Raw genomic sequence first — 15,899 nt, 5'->3', positions numbered from 1 at the left:
TTCTCTTAAGGGAAAGAGTCAAGCAACTTTGATGACACGGATGCCAAAGAATTCTACAAATTATGGCCTGAGACTCTGGAGGTGCTGAGTAATGACTTACACCAACATTGTCATCGAATTTGCTATAAGAAGTGAACAAGACTGTCGTACCTAATTAAAACCGTAGGGTAATTTTAGACAGGCACAATATACTCGAAGCTGCAAACTACAATCTGGCAAATCACCAGAACTGAACACCATAATTTTTTAAATGATCGCGATTGGTCTGAATGCCTGATTACCAGTTTTGTTCAAAAGAAAAATACATGAAAACAAAACTTTCCATGTAAAGTATTGGAAAAACAAGATGTGTCTGAAGAAACTATGACTCATTCCAGGTTAGATAACTGCAGAACACGTATGCTGGAGAGAAGTGGGCCAAATCCTGTTCTCACTGCCCTGTGCAATCGTGCTGACTTAATTGAAACCATGAGCAGAACCCGAACCATTAAAATGCTGGGGTGAAACTTTTTATCATATGGTGCTGTTTGTCACTAGGGACATACTTAACCTAATTACATTAGATTAACACAGCAGATTTCTTCAAGATATACTATTAATATAATAAGATAAAAATATGAAGTCTAAGAAAGCTGACTGTTTTCCCCAGGTCTCCGTGTTATAAGCAGAATAATTACCCATCTCGTTTGTTTTCAACCCAGTATGGCTCTATTTGGTGGCATGGACAAAAGGAATCCACTGATCTTTTTCATATTGAATTCCTAGTGTTAATTAATCATTATTATTTGGAAGCTGTTTTGGCCATTGGACAGAATAGCCAGGGGCTAATCTTAATCCTGCCCTTGCTTCATTGCGGCCAGATTCTGCCCCCTTTCTCTTTCTTTGCTACGTGAATAAATTCCATTTAAATGACAAAGACTAAGAGACAAGCAAGGCCTAAATGTTATGGATATTTAGGAATCTATCCCCCCTTGAGTTTAATGAGAATAAGGTACCTAAAGACTGAAGAATTTCTATTTATGGGGAGTTAAGATGGTGAAATCCAGTCATATGAGTTACATTAGATAAACAGCTAACCGATTTATGAGGCTAACTACAATTTTCAAAAGACTTCGGCATTCATGTCAAAGTCCATTGGAAGTCAGTGAAATTTTGGCTGTAAACCGCCTGGGGACTTGAGCATATTTTAGCTTTGTTAGCTTAAGCACTGCTTACGTTCAATGAAATTAACATCTTAGGTGCCAAAGTCATTTTTGCAATTGGCATTCAGTTGCTTCTTACAATTTATTCACTAAATGGCTTGAGTTAACCTGCTTCAAGTGCCTTTTTCTTAGCAGTAAATTAGGACAACGATTTTGCTCCATTTTTGCAAAGTGATTTAGGATCTCTCTGACGTAATGCACTACCAAGGTAAGAAATGTTATGCCTTCAGCCCCTAGACTAGCAAGAAGCAGGCAAATTAGGAACTGTTTTAAGCAGGGAGGACTGGCAAAGGATTCAGACAATCCTAAACTGACTGCTCTTGCCTCAAAACATTTTCACCTTTTTGTGATAAGGAACCAGCAAAGGGCACAGCTTTATCATATGTAATCTACTCAGCGTATTGGATCTACGGTACAGAGCCTTGTCACCCCTCTCCTCCTGGATGCACTACACCTGGTTGGTATCTAAACTAGAATTTAATCCCAGTGGAAGTTGAAGAAAACAATTTACTGGAGAATTCCTCCATTCAGAGGGGGCCAAACGGAGCCAGTGCCATGCTGGGGGAACACAGTGAAAGAGGAGACTCAGCTGAAATTCAGTGGAGCCCTGTAAATGATCTGAGGGGGCAGAGGCTGTCTCTGACACAGCAGAGACAGATTACAGCAAAATTAAATTGAGGATTTTAGTGGATATAATTGTTGTTTTTATATATTAATGAACAACAATAATACGTGATTCTAAACTGAATACCAGGTTTGACATTTAATCTGAGCGCTCATACTATCCATAAATGTTCATAAACGTCACAAGACCTCTACCCTTTGATTGAATTACAATCTAGTATGCAATTTAGGAAACACGGATTAATCTACATAGATTTATATTTCTGCAGGTTACATTGTTATTTGTTGATTTATACCCTTTCCCCTAAGTGTCCTTTCCATTGAAAATCCAGGAAAATACATGCAAATCTTTAATAGGAGAGCAGCTCAAAATCCAGTGAGTAGCAGCAGATGGAAACTTGGTTCAGTGAAACCTATACTAATTATAATTTGCTTTTTGAAGTCACCTCTGCTAATGGCCAGCAAAATCTTCGTCCCTGTGATATCTCCTATTACCTTCACATTAACTCTTACTATAGCCAGCAATCACCTAACATGTTTCTTGGCAATGCTGTGCAATTAAATCACCTTTCAATCAGCTTGCTGGGTAATCCAGAAATGGAAACTGCTTTAATATTAGGAGTTAATTACAAGAATGCAGGGGAAGGCAGTCAAATGTTATGTGAGCATACCAGAAATATGACAACACCTCAGCCACAGATGTCACACGTGAGGTAAGGAGCCACATCACAAAAAGCAACGTGGCAACGTATAGAGGAAAATGATCTTCAGGTTCTCCTTTTCCTTTTATTTTCCTGCGGTCATGCTACTTGAGATGACCACCTCCTTTAGTAGCCAAAATATCCGGAATTTCACTGTCACCTGTATTAATAGGCTTCACTGCACAATGGTGTCTGCTTGGGCACTGATAATGACACCTACTCAAACAGTGTGTCGCAGGATGGAAACGGTCCAAAAGACTGATCAGACAATAGCGCTTCTGCAGGTCCTGACCTCTGCAGAAGCCCAATCCTGCTCCCTTTGAAATCAACCATGTCTTCTCAAAGGGTTAATGGGGCAGGTTCCCCTTCTTACGCTGCATCTTTACCTCTATGTGCCTCCTAGAAGAGGGACAGCTCCCCAGTGCAGCCCTTGTCCTTGTGGATTCATTCGTCCGTACAAGACCAAAGAGAAGGGCTGGCTGCTCTATCTAGTAAGAGAGCAAATGAACATCACTTGGTTGAGTTAGTGCTAGGAAAGTGATGAACTGAGGAGATGGTTTTACAGCTGACAGCTTATTGCAGTGAGGGAGAAAGCACAAATGGGACAGGATACTGCAAATTCAGCTTGAGGGACAGTTATATGGCCATGTATCAACTCTTAGTCTACGATACTGGCGAGTCAAAATAAAATGATCTTTGCAAAATGACAAGGAGTTTTTGTATGTACATTAGAATGAAGGTATGTCTGTGTATATTGGAATGCACTTACACATGTATTCTGGTTATACATCATTAAAGAATTTGAGAAAAATCTACTCAACTACAGGTGCACACGCTCTTTTTAGTGAAATAAACAGCCAAATTATGGTTCTGTAGAGAATGCAACGATGACTTGAGAACAATTTTGAATCAAAATTTATCGGTAATACTTCCATCACTCATTTTCCAAAGACAGAGTTTGTTTAGAAGCTACGGTCCACAGAAGATACCAGAAAAGGTAACTGACTTTTTTCCTCTCTCAAACCTGAAGACAGAAAACCTTGTGGTATACTTTACCACATATTGTAAAAGATTTATGATATAGCTATAGTTTGCATTTTCTTTAATTAGTATATAAGTAATTATTTAGTATAATTGTTAAATTTGGACCAGAAAGTGTAGTAAAAGGAGACTTTTTTATTTTTTGTAGCAAAAATGTTAGCCTTGTCTTTTTCAAATTCAGAAGTATGTACTGGGAAAAGGAGACTTTAAGTATGTGTTACACAAAAATGCTTTTATCAACCAGAAACTTCACGGACCCTTAACTAGAAAATACAAAAGAAAAGTCTTGATGGAATAGATTTTTCAGCACACTCTGCTTGCCAGGAAGGCTGAATAATATTATGTTTTGATAAGACAAAATAAATTAATCCAATAAAAATTTGGACTTTCATGTATATGTATGTGTAAGCTAATTCAAAAAGACATCAAGTCAAGGAGCGGACTCATTCCACAGGTAACTCAGCCCAAAATAAGTCCTACCAGCTGTTCTCAGTGAAAACAATGAGATGAAATAAGAAAAGGAATCTCTCACATCTGCAAACTGAACTCTAATTAACATCCATCGGAGGTCTCCAGCTCCCTAAGAAGAACTTCAGTCAAGAAAGGTCTCTATACAAAGCACCTCTGAGGAAAAGATCTTTAAAAGAAGAGCAGGAGAGCTCTCTGGAAGCAACAGCGCATTACAGCTTCACAGCAGCAGTTGCTTTCAGGGGTTCAGGGTGAGAGCAAAACTACCAAAAAGTGGGGAAAAAAAAAAGTTAAATATATTCTTGTTTTATAATGTAAATGTAGCATTTTGAGCATGCATCTTGACTTAAAGATGGCCTGAAATGGTATCACTTTCAACTTTCAGTAACTCTAACCACTGACTATCTCTTTGAGGAATTTGTAAAAATGTGTCAAACCAGGACGTTTCGTTGGTAGGTACTTGGCCACCGCAGCCTCATGCAGCTCAGCCTACTGGCAGAAGGAAGCTGCCTACCCCCACCCTTCCAGTGCCCTGGCACTGCCCCTTCCCTGCTGTCCACCACTGCCCCAGAGGGGTGCATGGACAAAGAGGCCAGAGCTTCTTGGGTGCTGGGGGACTAATTCTGGGAAACAGAATAGTTTTGGCGGCTGCTGCCAAAATAACTCGCACCGCCTACTTCTGACTGCCCAAAGGGGCTGCGCTGTAGGCCAGGTTCACTGCTCTGGTGGCAGCAGCTGCCTGCTCCTGCCTGTCATCTTTCCAATGTCCCTGATGCCCTTCCCTTGTTGCATGGCTGTGCGTGCTCCCATCAAGAGACAGTAAAGGAGCATGGCCCTGGAAAAGACGGTGGTTGCGATGTGACTGGGTTGTTCCTGTCCAGCTTACAGCCTGCTCCCTGTTCAGTCTCGGAAAAGAGGGAAAAAAGAAGTCAACTGTTGACAAGGTGAGTTGTCTTTGTGGTCCATAAACAGTTTGGGCATTTCCGTTTTATAAAATATTTTGTGTTGGCTACTCTTGGCACTTGGAACTCAGCTTTGAAACCTTAAATAGAAGAAAACAGAAAACATATCTAGCTCAATATACAAAGATATATACCTAAAGGTTCTGTCTGTCTTTCAGGATCATACCCTAAAAATTAGGTCTTAGGTCTGCTCATGACTGTAGGTGAATTTGCTGTTCTGAGGCAGTGTGGTTGAACTGGCAGCTCACAAGTTAGTTCTGTTGCCTTACACCATAGCCACATCAAGCCATGCTGTCCTTATTGCAAGCTGGATAAGCAGAGAAGCGTATCTTCTGCTTCCCTGCTTGGAGGTTTGCAGCTCCAGTGCACGGTCCACATTCCCTGCACCCTCTCAAGTATCTGTCCTGAATTCAGCAGTGCCAAAATCGGACTACACAGCATGAGAAAGTACAATCAAATAATACTGAACTATTTAAGCAGACTAAACTTGAGTAACCGAAATGTTAAGCTGAGAAAGTACGGTACTAGGAACTAAATGCATCTGTATTAATAATAGCAATTAGTGAAGTTTGTCTACTATTAACAAGGAGATAATTGCTATAAAATCTAGTCATACATACAAATAGGTACTGATGTGAGGAAGTGACCCTGGAAAATGAGTTTAAGTTATTGGTTGGGAGCTTTCTATTGCTAATTATTATTTTCTTTCTGGATATTAATGTTCCTCCAGGATATTAATGTTCCTCCAGGATGATCTGATAAATCTAGCGGTGTTGTGATCACTTCTCTAAATGGTATCTTTGGATCATACGTGGTCCCAAGAGCCATGACACTCCAGTGTACTTCACACAAATTTATTTCCAAAGTGAGATGTGCTGACTCTCCATAATATTTCTTTCATTTTAACATCTGACTAACATTCAATTTTGGACATAAGTACTCCGATATATCATTCTTCCCTGAAGGCACTGCAGATCAGAACTAAAGGGCACTGGCTGAGTTTCCAAGTACCACGAGGCTCGGAGAACAGGGTGGGCTGGAGTGGGGAACCCTGCTAAGCCTGAACTCCAAGGGGACTGGAGGGCTCCACAGGGATGTGGGGGTCTGCACCATCCACGGGTGCTGGGGGGCAAGGGGTATGAACCGAGCTGTGGCAAGCCTCAGGCTGGGGTTACACTGTACTTTAAAAATCCAGCTTGCTCTCTTCGGTGAGAACTACATGGTTTGGCACTTGAATATGAGGGTGTCTGTTAAATCAGGAGCAAAGTGGCAGCAAGATCATTACAGAAAAGTGTAAGTATGTCAAATCCATACTCACAATCATTTAAAGAAAATGTCAGAATGTTTTCCTGACTGCCTATCCAGTAAAGAAATCACAGCATGACTATATGAGGACCTATAGGAAAATGCTAACCTGACAGATACCGTACACAAGAGCAGCAAAATCCTTGAAAGGTAAGGTACCATATGGTTTGTGCTCTGTTTTTTACAATTTCTACTGCTTTGAACATGAACTGAGTTCTTGTGACAGTATGTAACACTTGGAACGAGACTAAAAGCATTACAGAAGTATTTCACTTGCCTTTAAACCCCTGCAGACCCACTGAAGTCACCAGGATTATGCAGCTGCACCACTGTATGCAGTGTTAAGCCCTCAGCATCTACAAAGACAGGTTAAATATGTGCTTTTTCTGAGTTTTGCAGAAGGAGGACCAACTTTTTTCTAAAAGGCCATAATCAATACTTTGGAATTTATTTTGCACCTGTTTCTTCTCACTTTATGCCTATTAAAATAAATCAAAACTACTTTATAAAGATCCACTAAAACAGCTTCTGGGAACAATACTCTCCATTTTATATTTGGTATGAGAACAGTGTACCCTATAGCATGCTTTTAGTTTTGTGACACATACCCTGAAAACTGAGTTTCATGGGAATTAAATTTTTCATTGCTCTTTTAGATGGGGATGGGTGGCTGAAGAGTCAAGAATGCCGTTTCATCACTGAACTTGATCCCTCTTATCACCAAATCTGATGCTGTTTCATAGGATCCTGTCCCTAATTCTAAGTTTTGATGGTAACGTATCCAAACCACCTCCCTCCTTCATTCCTTGTTTTATCAGTTTAACTTTGACACACCTCCCTCCAGGACCCTCACCACTACCATGATGCTACAGGAAGGGAGTTTAAGTAGTGCGACAGCACGGTAGCTTAGACGGCCATTTTTCATCAACTCTTCAATCTTAACTGGAATATCCATTTGATAATATAGATAGAGGACAACACATAATAGCTGATTGAATCAAATTACTGCAAAATGTAATTGAAGAGAAAAGGTATATGCCCCAGTCAGACGTAATATAAAAGAAACCACACTGCAAGTCCCTAGCACCTTTTCTAGCAGGACTCACCCTCTGAAGCGACACTCTCTTCCAGTCCTGAACATCCTCTCCTGAACAGCCAAACCATCTCGGGCTATCTCAGCCTGGCAATTTCATTTGCTGACCCAGTCACCAAGTGGAAATAATATTTATAAATGAATGGTGGCATGGGCTTCATGACTGTCTGAATTATTTCTTGGGTTTTCCAAACCTTCCAGTTTTCCCAAAAAACATATGGTTCATCCATATCAATACAGATCATCCTTGGAGCTCTGGAGTTCAATATGCATAGTCTCAAGAGTTTTATTTATTAAAAAAAACCAACAAACCAACAATGAGCTGAACGTTACCTTTTGCTTTACAGGGGGAATTGTCCTTAGTCCTATTTTAAGGAATGAAAAAAGGAAAGAAGAGAAAGCTAAACTGATCTTGAAGCTGATCGATACTAAAGCAGAACTGCAAAATGAACTGACAACTTTTGATGCCCAGTTTAGAGCCTGAACCACATCAAATGAGAAGAAAAATCCTTAAAGAAACCTGAAAAGCCACCTGCATGCTCCTTTCAACGAAGAAAAGCTGATCCCTTTGATTGCTGAAGCCAAACCAAACAGCAGACACAGAGATTTTACAAAGTCTCTTAGTGGTGAGCCATAGTTTACGCTATTTATCAGCTTTCCTGCAAAGCGTTAAGTGTCCATTTCACAAAGACAAAACCAAAAGCAAACAATTCCAAGAACTTATCCAAACCCAGTTTACATAGTTCACTGCATCCATTCACTTCAGAACAGTAAACCCTTCTTTAGAGGTTGGATTTGAATATAATCATTATACCATTTTCCCAGCTCATCTAAAAATGCAACAAGTTACAGTGATCAAAAAGAGGTTTATAGGTGAGTCAGTTTAAGAAGCAGCACAATAAACTGGCATTATAGTCTAAGAACATGTCACTTCTATAGATGGACCCTGTCTCATAAGCGATTGCAGAGTTATATTCAATGTTAGTTTGGGAGACAAGTGGGTGGGGGAGGAAAGACTCAGATCCAAGGGATACTGTATAGCACGAAAGCCATGCTAGCTTTATTTTGCAACCCATTATTTTCATAAGAACATGAATCACAGAGATAAACTATGCCAATTTCTTCATAGCTGACTTGTTACAGGATATTGTTTGAGTCTTTGCTAATGACTCCTTGAGGTTGGTTATTACTGTGATTAGGAGTTGGGAGGATAGAGGTCTGAGACCTTTCAAAGGAAACATTTTGTTCAGAACTGTTACAGAAAATAAAGTCAGCATTACAGTAACTTTAACAACCCAACCAGGATAATGGTCTGTGCACACAGACAGTGCTTTTGCTATTTTAAATGAGGGAAATAAACTCCACATAAGATGGGAAGCTGAGATAACCAGCTATTCAGTCTTGGGGATCAGAAAGCTGTCAGCTTGAGAAATATGAGTATCTGTGGAAATGCTCTGGAAAAAGAAGAATGGCAAAGTTATTAGCAGGTGGCAAAAAAAAAAAAGAACTTTAAAATTTGCTTTTGGTTTGTGGCACAGATAAATAAGGAATCTGAGATGCTTCGATACCCTTGGTAGCCTACTGAGATAGATTTTGGTTTTCTTTTTATGCAAAAGCAGGCTGCATGCAATGGTATTCTGTTCTGACAGTTATCCCAAAAAGATCGGTGGCCATGCCCATCACTGAGGTCGGCATGAAAAACTACTGGCTTCATTAAGAATGAAGCAAAGAGGTAGCTCTGCACCATGTTCATTTGTAGCAATAGCAGATAAAAAGCATTCCTTGAAGAAAAAGGCAGGTTTTGTGGGATCTGGTGTCACGTGTCCCGTCGTCCCGTCCCGTCCCCCCCCGACGCCTATCTGCTTCAGTCACAAAATCTTAGTTTCCTCATGCCATAAAATGGAGATCAAAATAACTCACTTCCTCAGAACGTCTGTTGCGAGGGGATGTATTTAAAAATTAAGAATCCTTTTCTTTCATTATCAACTCCATCATTTATCAGCTCTAGCTTTTATCACCAGCACCTAGCACTTGCCAGTATGGCAGGATCAGAGCCAACAGTGCTTGCCCAGACACCTTTGGTACCTCCAATAGCGCAAGGTACCTGGCAAAGGTATCACCACACTGCAGTGAACCTTCACCGGAGGACTTGGAGTTAACCATGTATTTGAGAACAGCTAGAGGGTTTCCTTATTCAAAGCACTCAACAATTTCCATTTCAGTGCAGGTGAAATGGTGAAAAATACTGAGGAGAGAAATGTCTTCTGTATCCAGAGCTTTTTAATGCACGTGGACATTAACAGACCAACCTACCTACCTGCTTTACGAGCTAAGCTCATGTCCTCATCCTAAAAGATCCTTGAAGAAAAGTTATGGACTCGACTAATGAGCAGACTCTATTTACTAGGATAGCTATGCAGAAAATGCATGCGTTTCCTCAAAATATGTTTTCCTGGGGATAGGGCAGTGGCAAGATATACCATGTAACCTGACAGATGATCACTATTTTCTAGCTTCAAAGAAGGGAAACCCACGCAAGCAAACAACCTCCCCCATCCTCACCATACGAAAGTGATCACTGGGAAGGATTTAATGGAATCAGCTTGTCAAAATGATGAAGCTGAAAAAGCTTTTACAGTATATGTCCATGACAAAAACTTAGCATAACATATATAGTGCAGAGGGGTTTTTGTCGTGGCAAAAAGGAAGGAATATCATTAATTTAGACACTAAGTGTAAGGTTCTGCTAAAACTCTCCATGGGATAAATCGCAGAAATACAGCCTTGACCAGACAAATGGAGCCAGGCAAGTCCCAGTTCTTGTTAGAAGTTATCGAAAGTGCCATTGAGTTTTTAAAGTCTGTCATCTCTGGTAGATGATAAGAAAAGGGTTGGGCTGTTTTCTTCAGATCTACAAGCATCTGGCTACAGTCTTGCTGAGGCACATACATGATTGGAATCGAAAATGAGCTCTTTTAAAAGTGCTTCTTAAAGGGACCCTATTCATGCGCCGTACTTTCTCCCCAAATCTTTTATGGGAAAAAAGCTCATTACGGTCACACAGACAAATGCTGTATAATCTTTCACCCTGTCCACTAGCAACGTGTTCAATCCAATTTACAGCACTTCCCGCTATTCTAGTTCTGGACTCCCCACACAGCTCTCCTAAATGCATACCCATCCTGACCCACTGCTCCCCACCCGCTGCTCTTTCAATTTCAGGCTTCCCTGGAGCACTGACTGCCATTCATGCCTAATAGCAAGGTGGAGCAACTTGATTATACAACTCTGAAAAGTGAAATTTCTGTGCCTTTTGTGCTGAAACGCCATAATTAAGACACATATTATTGTATGTTGGAATGCTCTGAGATAGGGATGAGAGTGGCCTTCACTTCAGGAAATGACATTTTGTACCCATGACAATTTATATTCATCTAAAAAACAAAAGTTTCTGATTGAAGCTCCTTTAAACTCCTTCCCAGCTTGCTGACAGATCTATCCCTGCTCTTTGCATCCACTTCCACGTCAGCACTAAGGAAAGTAGGGGCTGGCAATTAGCAGAGAGAAATTTTCAGGGAATCATTTACGTGGTTAATTCATGTCCTTGTCTGCTTTTGGAATGTCCACCAGCAGACTGCAATTTTTTTTCAACACAGCCTATTTTTTTAATCTGCCTTGGGCAATGCTGTTCACTAAGCATATACAGTTGGCTTCAAGTACTTGACATTTGGAGCAGGGGTGCATAGGTGGGATCAAGCAATGCAATAGACCACGTCACGCAACAGACATACAGCATTGTTTTTGCCTCCTGACTGGATTAATGTTAAACCCTTGAGCCCTCAAACTGTGTACTCAAGCCTGTGCTTAACTTCAAACGTGTGAATGCAATGGGACTCAAGCATGTAATTAAAATTTAACCTTTACTTCAGGTTCTATTTAAAAGAAATGGACTTATGCATGTGCTTAAGTGGCTTGCTTTGTAGAGACAATTTATTGAGCTGAAGTAAGAACTGGGAAGAAGAGATGAAGACATCATTGGGATTTGGATTCATTCAGGATTAGAGAGGAGAGAAATGTTGCTATGGAATTATAAAAGACAGTGACTTCTTTTAGAAGACAAAAAGCATTTTTGATGCAATACTAGATTTCCTGATACTCTATAGCTTCCTGGTTAGGGATGCAGTTTGATTTTCTCTCACCTTTTTTACGTATATGTAAATGTTGTATATGTATGTCCATCGCCATTTGCAGGAGGTCGGGCCAACTCCTGGGCTGATTCCTTTGACTGCACAAGGGAGGTGAGAAACATGTGCAAAGCCATCTCTCAGCACTTACCACTTACAGGTAAGCTGATAGTTCACTACCTGAAAGCATATGAGCACGCGATTTTTCAAGTGGGCCATTTGCTTTCACTAGAGTAAAGCCTGCCTGCTTGAATGTTTGCGCAAAGCAAACACATGAAGGGTGTGACTGCAGCCGGAGCAAACTCATTTGTAAAAGTAAGCGAATACTCATGGACTTTTTGTGTGTGTGTGCGTTAATGTCCACACAGTTGTTCTTTTATTAGGTATAAATGGCCTTTCTGGTTGACACTGAGAACCAGTGCATCAGTGCTCATCCCAAGGAAATATTCACATCTGCCAGCCTTCCTCATCTGTCAATATGCCCACGCACAGGGTAGGAGCAGGGGTGAATCAGAAGGACTGCACAGGACTGACAATAGAGCTTGCATCAAAGATAGTATTCCTCTGCCTCTCTGAAATGCAGACATTTTACAAGCCTTTCTCCCTGAAGGAATTAGGATTAGACTTCAAAGCTGCAGAACAAAACAGAGTCACACAGGCACACAATTATTGGACTAAGTCCATGGACAATGATACCAAGGGGTTTAATGTTCATGAGATCTTTTCAGACTATTGTAGTATCCTCTCTGTTCTCAGAGTCCTCTTCCAGAGAAAGCCTCCGACCCCTCTGGCAGCGGATGCTGTACTAGCTGGCATGAGTGCGCCATGTGTCCCCTGCCTCACCGCTGGTATCGTACTCCCACTAGAAAGATTCAGTATACATCTTTCACGTTTCTTAATAAAGGAAAGGATTACAAGGTACTAAGAGTATCAGGCACAACCCCACCAGTCCCTCTTTCACCCCAATTCTCTTCTCCCAAGCAACTCATTATATCAACTCTAAATTAATTTATCTTAGGTAAACAGCACAGAAATATTACAAACAGAATCAACTCCTCTTCAACTTGCTATACTTTTTTTTCTTTCACATTCTTTACAAACAGAAGTGGAAAAAAATAATATATGTACATAACAGCAAATGTTCTCTCACAATTTTTCTTTTTTCTGTTTTTTTTTAAACTGTTTTTATCTTATATAAACAGTGGTGATGGAATTATAAACACCATTATTCCACCTCCATGTTAATACTCTTATTATCTTGCATAAACAGAAGTGAACGAATATGTACATGACACCAATCAATCCTTATAAAAAAAAAAGGAGAGAGAAGTTTTTATCTTTTATAAACAGCGGAGGAAGAACTTAATGAATTCAAAATGTAGTTTTCCTGTTTATATTATTATGATCCGAAAGTAGAAACCAAATGGATGTATATTCAACATCGCACAAGCCGTCAGTTATGAAATACTTTCTTTCTGCTGACTTCAAGAGTAAATGCAGTATTAGTGAAATCTGCTGGTCTGAGAGATCTGAAAACTGGTGGCCTGAGTTTAACCACAGAGCAGGCAGGCCAGGGGCTGCGCTGTCTTCTCCTGTGATACCTTTGCCAAAGTTCTTCAGCCCCTGCCTTGAAGGGCCACCCAAGATAAAACAGGATAGCTCAATCTCTGTGGTGAACCATTAGTACTTCGTCTTTCTGCTAAGATTGCCAGATATAGGGGGCCAATTAATACAGATGGATTTTGTGTAATGTGGACACCTGCCACTAGAAACTGGGCTCAGACCCCTAAGTCATTTCACAGAGGCCACCCAACAGCTGTTCAACAGTAATGACTTTGGGGCATGAGTGACCTAGGTCAGATATAAACGTGTAACTTCAAGCTGATAGGCTCCGTATGTCAGTACTAATCCCCATAACCACCCACGCCTTCTGCTTTCTTATTTTTGCATGTGTTTGTTTCTGGCTGATCTTCTAAAGCTCATCGCCGAGCCTAAAAGATTTTTCCCTATACCTCATATGTCAGCCTTAACCAGGATGAAGTGCACTTTCAATTTTTTTTCCCCTCTACTGTACTTTCCTACGGTGGAACATCTCTTCCTTTGCTTTAGTCATGCAGAGTCTACCTCTTTCTCATCCTGAATTAAGTCAGTCATGGCAACTGGGTTTCCCACAAAGGACAAGTAGAAGAAATTTTTTTTTTCAGGGCCTGTCCCTTTTCAAAAAAGGGGCTGCTCTTTGGGTTGATGATGCTCTTCTCTGCTGTTATCCTTTGCAAAAGCAACGCGCATTTTGTTTCAGCTAGCCTGGATATAAACACAAGCTGGGGTCTCCTACATAGCTGGGTGCAACTGGCAGCCCAGGTGATCAGCCTTGCGTTTCTTTTATAGGCATTTATTCTGAGGTCCCAGCCTGAAGACAGCTGTCTCAGGGGTGTAGGTGTTAACTCATCCTGCTTTCCCACTCCCCACAAAGTTGGGACCTTTGTATATGAAGAGAAGATCACTCAAAAATTAGGACCCAGTTCCACTGTACAGATTTTAACAGGATGCATGGTCTGAACCACCTGCTAAAGGGCAAAAATCTCTTCTATGAGTTATTCTATGTGCTAAGGAGATCACGAAAGAAAACCTCTGTAAGAAAATTCAGGGGAATTAGGGTCAATCAGGGAATGCAGAGTCCCTCTGCTTAGGGACTAGAAGAAAGAGTTTTGCTTGGCAGCAATCTGCTTTGCTGTCTCTCAGACTGTGAAAAAATTCCTTAAAATAATAATTGCTCAGATAATTGGGATGCACTGATCACGAATATAGAAACAGTGTTGTCTCCCCTTGTTTCCTCCTTTCTCCTCCTTGTATTCAATTTATTTTCTATATTTGTACATACTCTGAGACCCAGTTAGTGACCCTTCTGCTTGTTATCAGAGAAGAGCCCTGAGATACAAAGTCCTGGCCAGCAGGATCTATGTCTGAATTTTCCCTCTTCACAGGGATGTTTAAGTCTAAATTTTGCAGCATAAGGCCCCTCTATCTAAAAAGGCTTCTTAAAGCACCAAATTAAACACGCAAGGGAGACGTAAGGCCTTTCAGAGGAGGGTAGCCAAAAATAGAAGGAAAAAAACATATTTCACCATTTGTTTTGAAAACACCAAAAATGATTAAAACATATTATAAATGAAACTAAACTAAAAAAAAAATCTTACCATATGAACAAACTCCCTGCCAAGTTCCATTTTTAAATCAAAGCCATTTTAGGCTCATATGTTGAAAAAGAGAGTCTTAAACTAACAAACTTATGTAATGGATTTTAAAAAATTGCACAGACGTGCTTAACTGAAATTGCCAAATCTGTTCGGACTACATGAGGAGAGAGGAGGAGGAAAAGGAAGGACGTACAAAGGTTTGGGATTCATCTGTGCAACTGCCCCCAAGTTGAGACTCCCTTTGAAGTTGGTTCCAACTTTCACAGAGCCAAGAAAGATGACTCACTCCAATCTAGTTTCTCCCCCTGCCCCCTTTCAGTAGACCTCAAAATTTGAGACAAATACAACTGGGCTTCCTTACCCATAGTAAAAATTATGAACTTACATGTGGATAGCAAAGGGAAAGAAAGGGAAGGAGGTGGGTGAGTGAGAAGAGAGATACAACTATACAAACAAAGACTCTCAAACAAGAAGCAACAAAGGTTAGGGAGCTTTTGGGGTTGGCAGAAAAATACACACTGTAAAGTAGGACAAAGAGATGAATTGAGTGGTAAGCAAAACGCCGTTAAGCAGCATGAACAGAAAAATGTGAAAGACAATTAAATACTTGTATATGTAACCCAGGTTTTGGATAGTTTTTTTCCACCTAAGAAATAGCAGGTTTTGCTTTAGCTAAGAGGCTATCATTACACTCTAAGCAAGTATAAGAAAATATAAATTATAAGAGAAAGGATTACTCAGCCAGCTGTGTTGCAACTGAAAAGGCAAAACTGGACATCTCAGCCTGTCCAGGCAAGGACTCCCTGCTCCTCTTCAAGCACTACATGTCTTCTTCCCCCCTGAAAAGCATCCTGATACTCTAACCCCACACAGCAACAGCCCCATGACTTCCTATAACCTCCCCTCCGTGAAGAATCGGGGCGCGCGACCTGCCTCGTACCTGTCCCTTTGAAATTCTCCAAGGGCCAAGTGTAACACCCTCTGACCTACTCAGGTGCACCTGCTCCTCTCTTCATGCCAAATTTTGGGTGGCCAGGAAGGCCAGCTCACCCTCTCTCAGACTGCTCAAGTGATCTTCCAAGTCTTCCTAAGAGTCAATGGCGTTCCTTCATCTGACATCTG

At 40.7% G+C, this 15,899-nt stretch overlaps 1 protein-coding gene across 15 annotated transcripts in view; it reads right to left on the bottom strand.

The window, feature by feature from the left end:
* ZBTB20 (zinc finger and BTB domain containing 20) overlaps positions 1 to 15,899 on the bottom strand; it is a 470,118-nt gene that overhangs the window by 128,685 nt on the left and 325,534 nt on the right. Inside the window, exon 1 of one of the 15 annotated variants that reach the window (XM_072882168.1) lies at positions 2,914 to 2,987. The exons of the other annotated variants lie outside the window; for them this stretch is intronic. The gene's annotated coding sequence lies outside the window, so the exon portion shown is untranslated. Of the gene's footprint in view, positions 1 to 2,913; positions 2,988 to 15,899 lie in introns of those variants that run through there. 15 annotated transcript variants of the gene reach the window in all.

Source organism: Ciconia boyciana, chromosome 1 (genome assembly GCF_034638445.1).
Source record: "Ciconia boyciana chromosome 1, ASM3463844v1, whole genome shotgun sequence".
In the NCBI taxonomy this organism is placed as follows: Eukaryota; Metazoa; Chordata; class Aves; order Ciconiiformes; family Ciconiidae; genus Ciconia; species Ciconia boyciana.
This window is presented reverse-complemented; position numbering and strand designations above follow the sequence as displayed.